The sequence below is a fragment of the Erinaceus europaeus genome, chromosome 3 (genome assembly GCF_950295315.1).
Source record: "Erinaceus europaeus chromosome 3, mEriEur2.1, whole genome shotgun sequence".
Lineage (NCBI taxonomy): Eukaryota > Metazoa > Chordata > Mammalia > Eulipotyphla > Erinaceidae > Erinaceus > Erinaceus europaeus.
Window position 1 is genome coordinate 67195137 of NC_080164.1, and position 14512 is coordinate 67209648.

Below are 14512 nucleotides of genomic sequence, written 5' to 3' on the forward strand. Positions count from 1 at the left end.
AAATCAGCTTCCTCACACCCTTCTTGCCTGGGGTACATTCCAGCCACTCTGATTTGCCACTCCTGACTGAGCTCCTAGTACCTATCCCAGGCCAATCAGGGGACTGACTTATTTGCATTGCCCTTCAAACCAGTTTGAGATTACAAGTGTTTTAGCGTTTTCCTCTCCCCAAATTACCCTCTTGAAGTGTGTTAAACAAACCTGCTCTGAATCATTGGGATTAGAAAACCAGGTACTAAAAAGCATAAGCACAAGTAGGGAAGAGAACATAGTGGTTATGCAAAAGGTTTTCATGCCAGAGGCTACAGATCTCAGGTTCAGTCTTGACACCACCATAAACCAGAGTTGAGAAGGGCTTTGTTGTGAAGAAAAAAAGAAAGAAAAAGATGACAACTGATCGCACTGTAAATTCTCACATCCAATTCCATATACCTGGGTTTACCTGTGAGGGAGCCTTTTGGTAACATTTGTTATTAGCGAACTTCCATGATTTTTGTGGCTCCACATAAACTATCTTGGGTCCACTTGGTTCTAGCCCCCCCCCCAAAGTAAATCCTTTTACAATTTTAACTCATTTACAGTCTTTCTTCCAGGGAAGCTCAATTCCCAGAATCTCCTAGACTTCTGCTTTCCAGATTCTATCCATCAATCTTCCTAAATCACCTTTTTTCTTAGCTTGATGGCTTTCTCCTCCTTCAATATATATTTTTATTATTAATGATAGTGGTTTACAAAATTATAAGATTTTAGGGCTGTGGTTTTATATCCATATGTTTGTGTGTGCAAGTAACCCTCAGATCACTTTTTTTTAAAAAATTTATTTCTTTATTGGGGAATTAATGTTTTATATTCAATAGTACTCAGATCACTTCTTAAAAATTCTTCCTGGTGGAGGTTAGGGGAAGCTTTCAGGTCCTGGTGCATGATGGTAGAGGAGGATCTAGGCTGGGGATGAGAGAGTTTTGCAGAATATTGAGAAATTTTAACTGCTCAGTTCTGGTTTATGGTGGTACAGGGACCTGAACCTGGGACTTTGGAACTTCAGGCATGAGAGTCTCTTTGCATAACCATTATGCTATTTACCCTCCAGAGAAATTTTATGCATGTATCAACAGCTGTATTTCCTATAAACCATTAATCCCTTCAATAAAAAAATGACCAAAAAATTTCTCCTTCCCATTTTAACTGTAGATTTGATTTAAAAGTAAAACAAAAACTTCATTTTTTAGACATTTGTTTTTTTATTTACTACATCAGAGAGAGAGAGTGAGAGACAAGCCAGAGCAATATTCTGATACATGCAGCACCAAGGATCAAACCAGGAAACTCAAGCATGCTTTAAAAAAAAAATTATTAATAAGAAAGATAGGAGGAAAGAGAGAAAAAACCAGACATCACTCTGGTACATGTGCTGCTGGGGATCGAACTCAGGGCTTTTCATATTTGAGAATTCAATGCTTTACCCACTGCGCCATGACATGCTTTATTTGCCAATTAAAATATTTCCCCCAGCAGAAAACACATACAGACACACAAAACCAGTACACATATTTAAATGGGCTAATGTCTGGGGGTGAGGGTGAATGTGATGTGTTCCACTCAGTGTACTCTCCAGTGACCCCATGCCATCTCCTTTTTTTTTTTTAATGTTTATTTATTCCCTTTTATTGTCCTTGTTTTATTGTTGTAGTTATTATTGTCATTGTAATTGATGTCGTCGTTGTTGGATAGGTCAGAGAGAAAATGGAGAGAGGAAGGGAAGACAGAGAGGGGGAAAGAAAGACACCTGCAGAACTGTTTTCACCGCTTGTGAAAAGCAACGCCCTTACAGGTGGGGAGCCGAGGGCTTGAACCATGATCCTTAAGCCGGTTCTTGTGCTTTGCACCACCTGCGCTTAACCTGCTGCGCTACCGCCCGAATCCCTATTTTATTGTTTTTATTATTATTATGTATTTTATTATTATTATTAATTATTTTCCCTTTTGTTGCCCTTGTTGTTTTATTGTTGTAGTTATTGTTGTTGTTGTCATTGTTGGATGGGACAGAGAGAAATGAAGAGAGGTGGGGAAGACAGAGGGGAAGAGAGAGACACCTGCAGACCTGCTTCACCGCTTGTGAAGCGACTCCCCTACACGTGGGGAGCCAGGGACTGGAAACAGGATCCTTAAGCCAGTCCTTGCGCTTAACCCGCTGCGCTACCGCCCGACCCCCTTATTTATTGTTTTTTTTTCCCCCCCTTTAATTGTAAGAAAGCCTAGGTCCAGGTGAAATAATTATCTTACTAATTTTAAGAGAAGGGTTCCTTATTCTCCTTGTTTAGGAAAACTGAGGTACAGAGCACCTACTTCCTCAAGACTTCTATTTATATATTTCACTTTCTCAATTGTGTCAACACTTGCTATATACAGAAGAGAAAAGCCTCTCTCATTCTCTCTCTCCCCCTCTCTCTTTCTCTCTCTTCTCTGTTTTAAACAAGCAAACCCCCAAGAATTTTTGCTATGTTTAGCCTGGATTTAGAACTCAGTTGTCCCCACCTCCCCATATGCCACTTCCCCCTTCCCACTTTTATATCCCCCCCACCCCCCTGCATTCTCAGCCAAACACCTGGAGCCTTTGATCACCGACCCATCAGTTGCCCCCCAGCACTCCTTTTAGTGAGAAGACTTTTAGTGAGAAGACTTTCAAGTCTTTCTCTAGTACTGGGTTTGAAAAAGGCAGAAAACACCCATAGCAGCTGTTGCAATACACCTTTTTTTTTTTTTTTTTTTTTTTGCATATTAATGGTAACAATCAGAGAACTGCTACTTGAGCAAAGACTTTTAAATCCTCTTCCCTGGGATTAACTGCCCAACAGCCAGAGGTGCCTGCCTCACATCATAGCAGTATCAGCCATAGAACCCTCTTTATTCTCTCTCATTCTCTTTCTCTCTCACTCACTTCCCTCTCAATTTCTCTCTGTCCTAGCAAATAAAATAAAGAAAAGATGAAAAAAAAAAAAAAAAAAGATGAACCTACCCCCTTTTCACTGCCCGCTCAGAATGCATGCCAGATGTCTGGCTTTCACCACATTGCTTGATTCAGGAGCTGTATGACAATAATCCTCCTTATATGTTATGATTTCACTAGAGGGACTGTATCACAATTTTTTAAAATTGTCTTTATTTATTATTGGATAGAGACAGCCAGAAATTGAAAGGAAGGGGGAGATAGAGAAGGAGAAAGGCAGAGAGGTACCTGCAGCCCTGCTTCAACACTCATGAAGCTTTCCCCCTGCAGGTAGGGACTGGGGGCTTGAACCCGGGTCCTTGAGCACGGTAACATGTGTGCTCAACCAGGTATGCCACCAACCAGCCCCCCATCAAAATTCATTCGAATGCTTCCAAATTTAGTGTCTTTTCATTTAAAATATTTATTTGATGCAAGCATGGGGGCAGAGATAGCATAATGGTTATATAAAGAGACTCTTAGATCCTCTGCTGCAAAGTTCCAGGTTCAATACTCTGTATGACCATAAATAACCCAGAGATGAACAGTTCCTTGGTAAAAATAAATAAGTAAATAAATATTGTTCATATATATATATATTTATAGGGCAGCAAAGTAGCTCACCTGTACATTGTTGCTGCATTACAACCCAGGTTCAAACCCAGCCCCCACAATAAGGTGAAAACTGGAGAAAAATATCTCTAATCAGAGGAAATGGAAATAACCATTTGAATTTTTATTTATTAATTTTAGAGAAATATTTTTATTATTTATTTATTATTGTATAGAGGCAAGAGAGAAATTGACAGGGGAGGGGGAGACGCAGAGAGACACCTGCAGGTCTGCTTCACCACTCATGAAGCTTTCCCCTTACAGGTGGGGACCAGGGGCTTGAGCACTTTAATGTGTGCACTTAACCAGGTATGCCACTGCCTGGTCCCTATTTATTCATTTTAATGAGAAGTAGAGAAAGGAAAAAAGATTAGAGGGTTGCTCAACTCTGGTTTATTGTGCTATTGGGTATTGAACATGGGAACCCTGGAGCATTATGCAGGCATGTAAGTCCTGTTCTTTAGCAAGTTGCACTATCATTCTCCAGCTAGAGCTTGGCATAAGCTCTGCAAGTACTCTAGGCTTCTGATACGTCAAGCACAATGTATATATTGAAGCAGGGTTGCAGAAATATTCATTGTACACTCTGGGCTTTACTAAAGGGGCCTCTTCCTGCATCTCACCCAAAGATGTCAGACTGTAAGACAAATGCATGCATTATATTGACCCATCAAGTGCAGTGCAGGATGAGCGGTGGGGGATTCAGATACCTGGAATTTGTTATTTTAGAAGGGATTTCTTTTCTTTTTTCTTTTTTTTTTTTTTTTGTAAGAGAAGGGTCATCAACTAATTTTTTTAGAAAGAAACAGAGAGCTTCCTTTAGTGTAGGTTCAAACTTGGTTCCTTTGTATGGCAAAGCAAGCACACAATTGGTAAACGATTTTGATGACTCTGGAAGGGATAGTTATCATGTTCCAGATTATATGACTCTCATAGTATAACAGCCCTATGTTTTTGAAGATGTGTTTCTTCTCCCTGCCTCCCCTCCCCTCTCTCATCCGCACTGCACTGCTCTGGACTATGCTGGGGGGGGGGGGGAACCTCGGACACTCAGGCATGAGAGTCTCTTTGCATAACCATTATGCTATCTCCCTCACCCTCTACCTTTTCATATAAATACAAGGATAGGTAAATAGTTTGTTTTTTTTTCTTTTTCTTTTCATTATTATTATGTCATGAATGGCCAGTACTAGTATGATGTCCTGTGGGATGGTAAAATGATTATGTTACCAGCAGATATAACCCTTTTTTTTTTTTTTAAGAATTTATTTATTTATTTATTCATGAGAAAGATAGGAGGAGAGAAAGAGCCAGCCATCACTCTGGTATATGTGCTGCCGGGGATTGAACTTGGGACCTCATGCTTAAGATCTACTGCCTTAGCCACTGTGCCACCTCCCGGACCACCAGATACAACCTTTATCAGGTTTAACATCTCCAGGTAGGGTTGTAGATATCTATCCCTGCCAGATGAAGCAAGTCACTTCTAACTTTCTGTTAATTGAATGAAAATAACTAATGTCCAAAAAATAGTATCATATCAGATACCAAAGTTTATTTTGTTTCTCTCTAAAAAATAGACCATATTTATAATACTAACTGCTATTAGATTTGTTGCCAGATTCCCTTTATAATAACATACCACTATTATTCAGGCCTTTTCCTTGATTGTGATGATGGTAATAATAATAGTAATAATAATGATGATGATGATGATCACTATTTTTAATCAGAGCACTGCTCAACTCTGACTTATGGTAGTTCAGGAGATTGAACCAGGTTCACTGAGCCTCAAGCATGAATGTCTTTTGCACAACCATTTTGTTATCTGGCTGGGCCTGCCTATTGTCATACTTGCCTAGCGGGAAAATTGAATATGGATATGAGAAACATGATCGCTTTTGTATCTTCCATGTACCAAGGGTTTCTCACATCTCACCATTATTTGTGTGAGTTAGAATGAATCCAATTTTGCATGAGTTTACCTAGTAAGTTATTATAACCTCAACCAGATGCTCAAACACAACTGAATGTAAATTATGTTCTACTCAGAAAAGCCTACAAAACTCCCCATTAAAAGACAGCACCAGTTAGTAAATTTTTACAGACTGAATGCTACTAAGTAATAATAGTTAGATTTAGATGACATGGAAAGACTTCTAGAAACATACCAATTAATTAAACTGATATAGAAGAAATAAACTCTGGGGTGGAGGAGATATCATAAAGATTATCTAAAAGAACTTTCATGCCTGAGGTACCAAAGTTCTTAGGTTCAGTCTCCAGCACTTCCATAAGCCAAAGTTGAGTAGTACTCTGGGAGAAAAAAAAATCATGAACAGATAGTCATAGGGTAAGACAGATATGAGAAACCTCTACCAATGTCTACATAATATATTATCCCAATGTTACTTTTAAACATATACAAGTGTAAGAACATATTAATTTGAAGGTCCTGGGTACTGGAAGACCTGGTAAAGCACACACATTTACCATGCACAAGGATCAGTATTCAAGCCCCAGATTTCCACCTACAGAGGGGAAGTTTCTTAAGTGGTGAAGCAGAATCAGATGTCTGCTTTCTTTCTTTCTTTCTTTCTTTCTTTCTTTCTTTCTTTCTTTCTTTCTTTCTTTCTCCTTTTCTTTCAATTTCTGTCTCTACAAAACAAACAAAACCCAAAACTCACTTATTAATTTGTTCTATGAAGTCAGAAAACAACAAAACGAAAAGCTGGATGACTTAAGAAAACCAAAAAGCTGAAGGTGGTAGAGGTCAGACGGTAGCACAGTGGGTTAAGCTCATGTGGCGCAAAGCCCAAGGACTGGTTCCAGCTGTCCCCCCCCCCCCCCCCCCCCCGTTCCCCACCTGCAAGGGAGTTGCTTCACAGGTGGTGAAGCAGGTCTGCAGGTATTTTTCTCTCCCCCTCTCTGTCTTCCCCTCCTCTCTCCATTTCTTTCTGTCCCATCCAACAACAATGACACCAATAACAACAATAACAATAAGGGCAACAAAAGGGAAAATAAATTAAAAAAAAAAAAAACGTAGGCAACTCTCACTTACAAATGTATGCTAATAGATACAAAAGTGTGTTGAAAGACAGTCTCTTTGGGTCTTGCCTGTGTTTCTGCTTATATTGTGAATAGAAATTATTTTTTTAATTTTTAATTTTATTTATAAAAAGAAAACATTGACAAAGCCATAGGAAAAGAGAGGTACAACTCCACACAATTCCCACCACCAGAACTCTGTATCCCATCCCCTCTCCTGATAACTTTCCTATTCTTTATCCCTCTAGGAGTATCGACCCAAGGTCATTGTAGGATGCAGAAGGTGGAAGGTCTGGCTTCTATAATTGCTTCCCCACTAAACATGGGCATTGACAGGTGGATCCATACTCCCAGCCTGCCTCTCTCTTTCCCTAGTGGGGTGGAGTTCTGGGAAATCAGAGCTCCAGGGCACATTGGTGGGGTTGTCTGTCCAGGGAAGTCTGGTTGGCATCATGCTGACATCTGGAACCTGGTGGCTGAAAAGAGTTAACATACAAAGCCAAACAAATTGTTGATTAATCATGAACCTAAAGGCTGGAACTGCCAATGAAGAGTGTGTGTGTGGGGTGTCTCTGTTTTGTAGATAGCTAGTAGGCATATTTTAGTTATATTCAAAGGGCCTGTGGCTATACTAGTCTTTTTTTTTTTTTTTTTCCCTGAGTCTGAAATCTGATATGCAGGTGGATCCAAGTTATTGTCTGGGGAGATGATGTCGTGGCTGCATAAAGGACCAGATAGCTGGATCAGGGAAGAGCGTAGTTCTCTAATATGGGAAAGGTGTATAAATATTGTTGACTGTACACACCATCGATTTGATGTGATCTGGGGCCCATATTCAGCTTAGGAGCCTATGAGACCTTTGCATCCCTGTAGATCTGAACTCACATTCTGTGGTCATGAGTAGGAACATTCCAAGCTGCCCCAATATCAGGACCCATCTTCCTCAGGTGTAGCATAGAGTATGTTGTCCATCCTCCCTTCGGGAGATGGAATATTCTCTACCGTTGTTGATCCAAGTTGAGGGCAAGGTCCTATAAGGGACCCACAAAGGGGTCTGTTTTGTTGTTCCTGATAGAGATGACCAGTAACAATGGAGAAGAGAATTTATGAATAGAAATTCTAACTGTGAAGAGCTTCTGCACAGCAAAAGAAACCATCACTCAGACAAAGAGACCCTTCACATAATGGGAGAAGATCTTCACATGCCATACATCACACAAGAGACTAAAAACCAAAATATACAAAGAGCTCAGCAAACTTAGCAACAAAAAAAGCAAATGACTCCATCCAAAAATGGGCAGAGGATATGAACAGAACATTTACTATAGAAGATATCCAAAAGGCTAACAAACATGAAAAATTGCTCCAGGTCACTGATTGTCAGAGAAATGCAAATAAATACAACACTGAGATACCACCTCACCCCTGTGAAAATGGCATACATTAAAAAGGACAGCAGCAACAAATGCTGGAGAGAAATGTGGGGACAAAAAAAACCCTTTTGCACTGCTAGTGGGAATGTAAATTGATCCAACCTCTGTGGAGAGCAGTCTGGAAAACTCTCACAAGGCTAGCCATGGACCTTCCATATAACCCAGTAATTCCTCTCCTGGGGAGATACCCCAAGGACTCCATAACACCCAACCAAAACGATATGTGTACACCTATGTTAATAGCAGCACAATTCGTAATAGCTAGAACCTGAAACAACCCAGGTGCCCAACAACAGATGAGTGGCTGAGAAAGCTGTGGTATATATATACAATGGAATACTACACAGCTATTAAGAACAATGAACCCATCTTCTTTGACCCATCTTGGGTGGAGCTAAAAGGAATTATGTTAGGTGAGCTAAGTCAGAAAGACAAAGACTAGTATGGGATGATCCCACTCATGAACAGAAGTTGAAGGGAGTCAGGCAGTGGCTCAGCAGGTTAAGCCCAGGTGGCACAAAGTGCAAACACTGGCTTAAGGATCCCAGTTCAAGCCCCCAGCTCCCCACCTGCAGGGCAGTCGCTTCACAGGTGGTGAAGCAGGTCTGTAGATGTTTATCTTTCTCTCTCCCTCTCTGTCTTCCCCTCCTCTCTCCATTTCTCTCTGTCCTATCCAATAACAACGACATCAATAACTACAACAATAAAAAAGGGGGGAACAGAAAAAAGGGAATAAATAAATATTAAAAAAATAAAAATAAATAAACAGAAGTTGAGAAAGAAAAACAGAAAGGGAAACTCAAAGCAGGATCTGACTGAGATTGGAGTAGGGCACCAAACTAAAAATCTCTGGGTCGAGAGAGGGTGAGGGTGGATGCTCATCTTCACTACAGGTGGGTGGGGGGAGGGGGGAAAGGATGGGATGGGACACAGTCTTTTGGTGGTGGGGATGGTGTTTATGTACACTCCTATTCACTTGTAGTCATATAAATCACTATTTAATTAATATGAGAGGGGAAAAACTGACTGAATGTCTCAAACTTTTCTTTTTTATTTATTTATTTATTTATTCCCTTTTGTTGCCCTTGTTGTTTTATTGTTGTAGTTATTATTGTTGTTGTCGTCATTGTTGGATAGGACAGAGAGAAATGGAGAGAGGAGGGGAAGACAGAGAGGAGGAGAGAAAGATAGACACCTGCAGACCTGCTTCACCGCCTGTGAAGCGACTCCCCTGCAGGTGGGGAGCTGGGGTTCGAACCGGGATCCTTATGCTGGTCCTTGTGCTTTGCGCCACCTGCGCTTAACCCGCTGCGCTACAGCCCAACTCCCTTTCAATGCATAGACCATAGGCAGAGTCTTTGAAATGCTGACTCTCTTAAAAGCTTAGACCAGGAGAACAGAACCAACTAGTGGCGTTACTTTATAAGATACAGATATATATATATAATAACATCAAAGAACAAATTTTGGTGAGATCATGTATGATACAGCAAAACCTAACAATGGGATTTTCAAAGTCAACCCAATTGTCAAATAATTTGATTATAGCAATAACTATCTATTGCCTTCTTAAACCCTAAGACAGCAGGAACCTCCTGCTTCCTCTATAGAGCCCATATTTCCTCCCGTCCTGAAATCTCTAGGGTGAGGCTCACTTTCCTGCATGTTTCTCTCGGTTCATACCAACTGATACTGAATCTGCTGAGCTCTGTTCAATGCAATGAGTACCACCTAGGCATGCTTCACTTTGGAATGTGTCCAGAGACATCAGGCGTGTAATGTCAACCCTTCAGCGTCATTACTCGGGTGAGACCTTTTTCATAGGACTCCTTAATTCCATTTCGGGTGGTCCACTTCCTAACAAAGCCTCAAATCCTAGATATAGACCAGGTCCCATGAGATAGGGCATATGTTCACATGTATCCATAAATGAGGGCAAAATATATACCTTAAAGCAAAAGTGCACAATAGTTTGCAGTGAGTTAATAAATGAAGCAAGCAAGTATAAAGACCTAAAAAGACACCTTAAAGTACCTAATAAAATAGTTCCTACTTAGATCTAGATACCCTCCTCACCTACTTCCCTCAGTCACTCCAAAGCTAACCTTATCAAAGTAAGGACTACAAAAGCTGAATAGGGAAAAGAGACCGGCATACTTTAATAATGACTCTTTAGTCACTAACAGGCCACCCCCATCAACTGGGGCCCTAGTCGGGGAGTCCTGGGATTCCCACACAAACACAATGAGCCTAAACTTTGAATAGATCCCTCTCTCCATTATCACTGGTCATCTCCATCAGGAACAACATAATGGACCCCTTTGGAGGCCCTGATAGGACCTTGCCCTTAATGTGGATCAACAATGGTAGAGAATGTTCCATCCTCTGAAGGGGGGTTGGATAACATACTCTATCTACCACCTGAAGAAGATGGGTCCTGAAATTGGTGCAAATTGGAATGTTCCTACTGATGACCACAGAATGCAAGTTTGGACCTACAGGGATGTAGAGGTTACATAGACTCCTACGCTGAATTTGGGCCCCAGATCAAATCGATGGTGTTTACAGTCAACAATATTTATATACCTTTCCCATATTTGGGAGCTACTCTCTTCCCTGATCCAGCTTTCTAGCCCTTTTTTCAGCCATGACAGCATCTCCCCAGACAATAACCTGGGTCCACCTGCATATCAGACTTCAGACTCAGGCAAAAACTAATAAAGTTCTGGGCCTTTTGCAATATACCTAAAATAGACCTACTATCTATTTCCAAAACAGAGACCCCAAACCTTCACCTGCAATATTTCAGCCTTTAGGTTCATGATTAGCCAACAATTTGTATGGCTTTATATGTTAACTCTTTCTTCAGCCACCAGGTTCTAGATGCTACCATGATGCCAACTGGACTTCCATGGACAGACAACCCCACCAATGTGTCCTAGATCTCTGCTTACTCAGATCCCTGCCCCACTAGGGAAAGAGAGAGACAGGCTGGGAGTATGAATCAACCTGTCAAGGCCCATGTTCAGTGGGGAAACAATTACTGAAGCCAGACCTTCCACCTTCTGTACCCCATAATGACCCTAGGTCCACACTCCCAAAGGGTTAAAGAATAGGAAAGCTATCATGGGAGGGGATGGGATACGGAGCTCTGGTGGTGGGAATTGTAACCTTCTTATCCTATGGTTTTATCGGTGTTTCCATTTTATAAATTAAAAAAAAAAATCTAACTGTTCTTTTGTTCCAGACTGTATTTTCAAAGCTGTTTTTATAGTGAACACCTTTAGAAGACCATGATATAACCTCTGTCTGGAATGGAGTGCAGGTTTGTTTACTGTCTAGTCTAATAAAAAGTATATCTTCCTATAGTAGCTTTACTCTATAAAATATTCAGTTTCCCTTAGCTTGCATCTGTGATGCAAGCCTGTGCATGTATAGCATCTACCCAAGTTTTCCCTGTGGGGTTGGTGATGTAAAAGAAACTAATAGGAACATGATGTTGATGCTGCTACCTATGATGTGAGAAATAAAGTCTTTGTTTCTGATCTGGGAATTTCATATGTTCTGTCACCATATGTGACACTATGGCAGGCTAACTTTTAGATTTCAAGTAAGGAAAAATATCTCAAATCTTTTATAGTTTTCTTTTTTTATTTTATTAGTGATTCAATAGTAATTTACAAAATTACATGTCAGCAGAGGTACGATTCCACACCATTCCCACTACCAGAGTTCTGAATTCCTGATCCCTTCATTGTAGTCCACTGTGGTTCTCCCAAGGTTGCAGACATGGGGTAACCATCATCTTTACAGCTATCTATCTATATTCATACATAATTGCTCCCTTTTTCTTCCAGATCCATTCTTCTCTTTCCCTCCAAGCCACACCTGACCCTATTAATTCATCCAAACACCTCTCCCCTTTCCCTCCTTTCTCTCTGGGACCTGGTGGAGCTGGAGTTCAGAGCCCTCTTATCCCCTTCCTCCTATCATTTCTACCCCACTGGGAGTATGGATCACAGTTGTTTTGGGGAAACAGAAGGTGGAAGGTCTGGCTGCTGTAATTGCTTCTCTGCTGGACATGGGCGTTGGAAGGTTGATCCATACCCCCAGCCTGTTTCTATCTTTCCCTAGTGGGGTAGAGCTCTGGAAAGGTCAGGTTCCAGGACTCATCGGTAAAGTTGTCTGACCAGAGAAGTCAGGATGGAATCATGGTAACATCTGCAATTTGGTGTGTGGAAGGTAGCAGGGCATAAACTGAGACAAAATGGCTAATAAACAGGAACCAAAAAGTAGGAACAGAGCAGATGAGATCAGGAATCCTAGGGTGAAAGAAAGCTAGGATGTCTGCCCTAAGCATGTTTCTAGGGGCCCATGTCTATGGTAGTCCCTGCCTGAGCTGGATAGCTAGCATGAATTTGGATAAAAGCATTGTCTGAGAAAATGGTGTCAGAGTAGAGAAAAGGGCTAGGAAGTTGAATTAGGGCAGAGAGTAGCTCCCATTCTTGAAAATATTCTGTGGGTATAATTAACTATTTACAACAGTGTCTTTAGAAAACTGTTATCACATTGAATTCAGTAATATATTAAGAGATCATATACAATGGCAAAATAAAGTTTTTAAAAATAATATTTCCAGTCAGTAACATAGGCAGAGCTGTGTAGAAAGGTGAAAGATGGGAGATAGCATAATGGTTATGCAAAGACACTCTCATGCCTGAGGATCCCAAATCCCAGGTTCAATCCCCACACCTATAAAAGACAGAGCTGCATGGGAGTCAGGTGGTAGCACAGCGGGTTAAGCGCAGGTGGCACAAAGCACAAGGACCCCCGTAAAAGACAGAGCTGATCAGTGCTGAAGAAGAAGGAGGAGGAGGAGGAGGAGGAGGAGGAGGAGGAGGAGGAGGAGGAGGAGGAGGAGGAGGAGGAGGAGGAGAAGGAGAAGAAGAAGAAGAAGAAGAAGAAGAAGAAGAAGAAGAAGAAGAAGAAGAAGAAGAAGAAGAAGAAGAAGAAGAAGAAGAAGGAGAAAGGAGATGACAGACTAGAAAGAAGAAGATCTTAGACCTACCCAAGAACATTCAGTCTAGGTGAAGTTTCAGGGAGGCAATGAAACCAGTGGAATCCTGAAGGGGAACCACCTTCTCTTTGTGTTTGATGACATCATCAAATACATGAACCAACCTAGGACCTGTACATTACAAACCACAGAGGATACGGCACATCTGAGGCTGGAGGTATGCAGGGTCACCTTGATTATGCTCACCTGCCTATAGTGTGTCATGGAGGCCATGTTCAACCACTTTGCCCAACAGTAGTATACCTGCTCACACACAGGGCCTGAGATACTGTACTCAGGATACAGAGTTGCCTGTTAACAATGGGATACATCAAATTTTTGTTTTCTTTTTTTTTTTTAATAAATATTTTTTTTTTTTTGCGTTTCTACTTCTTCTTCTTCTTTTTTTTTTTTACATGCATAACATTCCCCAGATTCCCATTTAACAATACAACCCCCACTATGTCATTCATCATTTTTCATGGACCTGTATTCTCAGAGTCTTTTACTTTGGTGTAATACTCCAATTCCATTTCAGGTTCGACTTGTGTTTTCTTTTCTAATCTTGTTTTTCAACTTTGGCCTGAGAGTGAGATCATCCCGTATTCATCCTTCTGTTTCTGACTTATTTCACTCAACATGATTTTTTCAAGGTCCATCCAAGATAGGCTGAAAACGGTGAAGTCACCATTTTTTACAGCTGAGTAGTATTCCATTGTGTATATATACCACAACTTGCTCAGCCACTCATCTGTTGTTGGACACCTGGGTTGCTTCCAGGTTTTGGCTATTACAAATTGTGCTGCCAAGAACATATGTGTACACAGATCTTTTTGGATGGATGTGTTGGGTTCCTTAGGATATATCCCCAGGAGAGGAATTGCAGGGTCATAGGGTAGGTCCATTTCTAGCCTTCTGAGAGTTCTCCAGACTGTTCTCCACAGAGGTTGGACCAATTGACATTCCCAGCAGCAGTGCAGGAGGGTTCCTTTGACCCCACACCCTCTCCAGCATTTGCTGCTGAGTAAATTCCAAGTGGATCAAGGACTTGGATGTTAGACCAGAAACTATCAGATACTTAGAGGAAAATATTGGCAGAACTTTTTTCCGCATAAATTTTAAAGACATTTTCAATGAAACGAATCCAATTACAAGGAAGACTAAGGCAAGTATAAACCTATGGGACTACATCAAATTAAAAAGCTTCTTCACAGCAAAAGAAACCACTACCCAAATCAAGAGACCCCTCACAGAATGGGAGAAGATCTTTACATGCCATACATCAGATAAGAGTTTAATAACCAACATATATAAAGAGCTTGCCAGACTCAACAACAAGACAACAAATAACCCCATCCAAAAATGGGGGGAGGACTT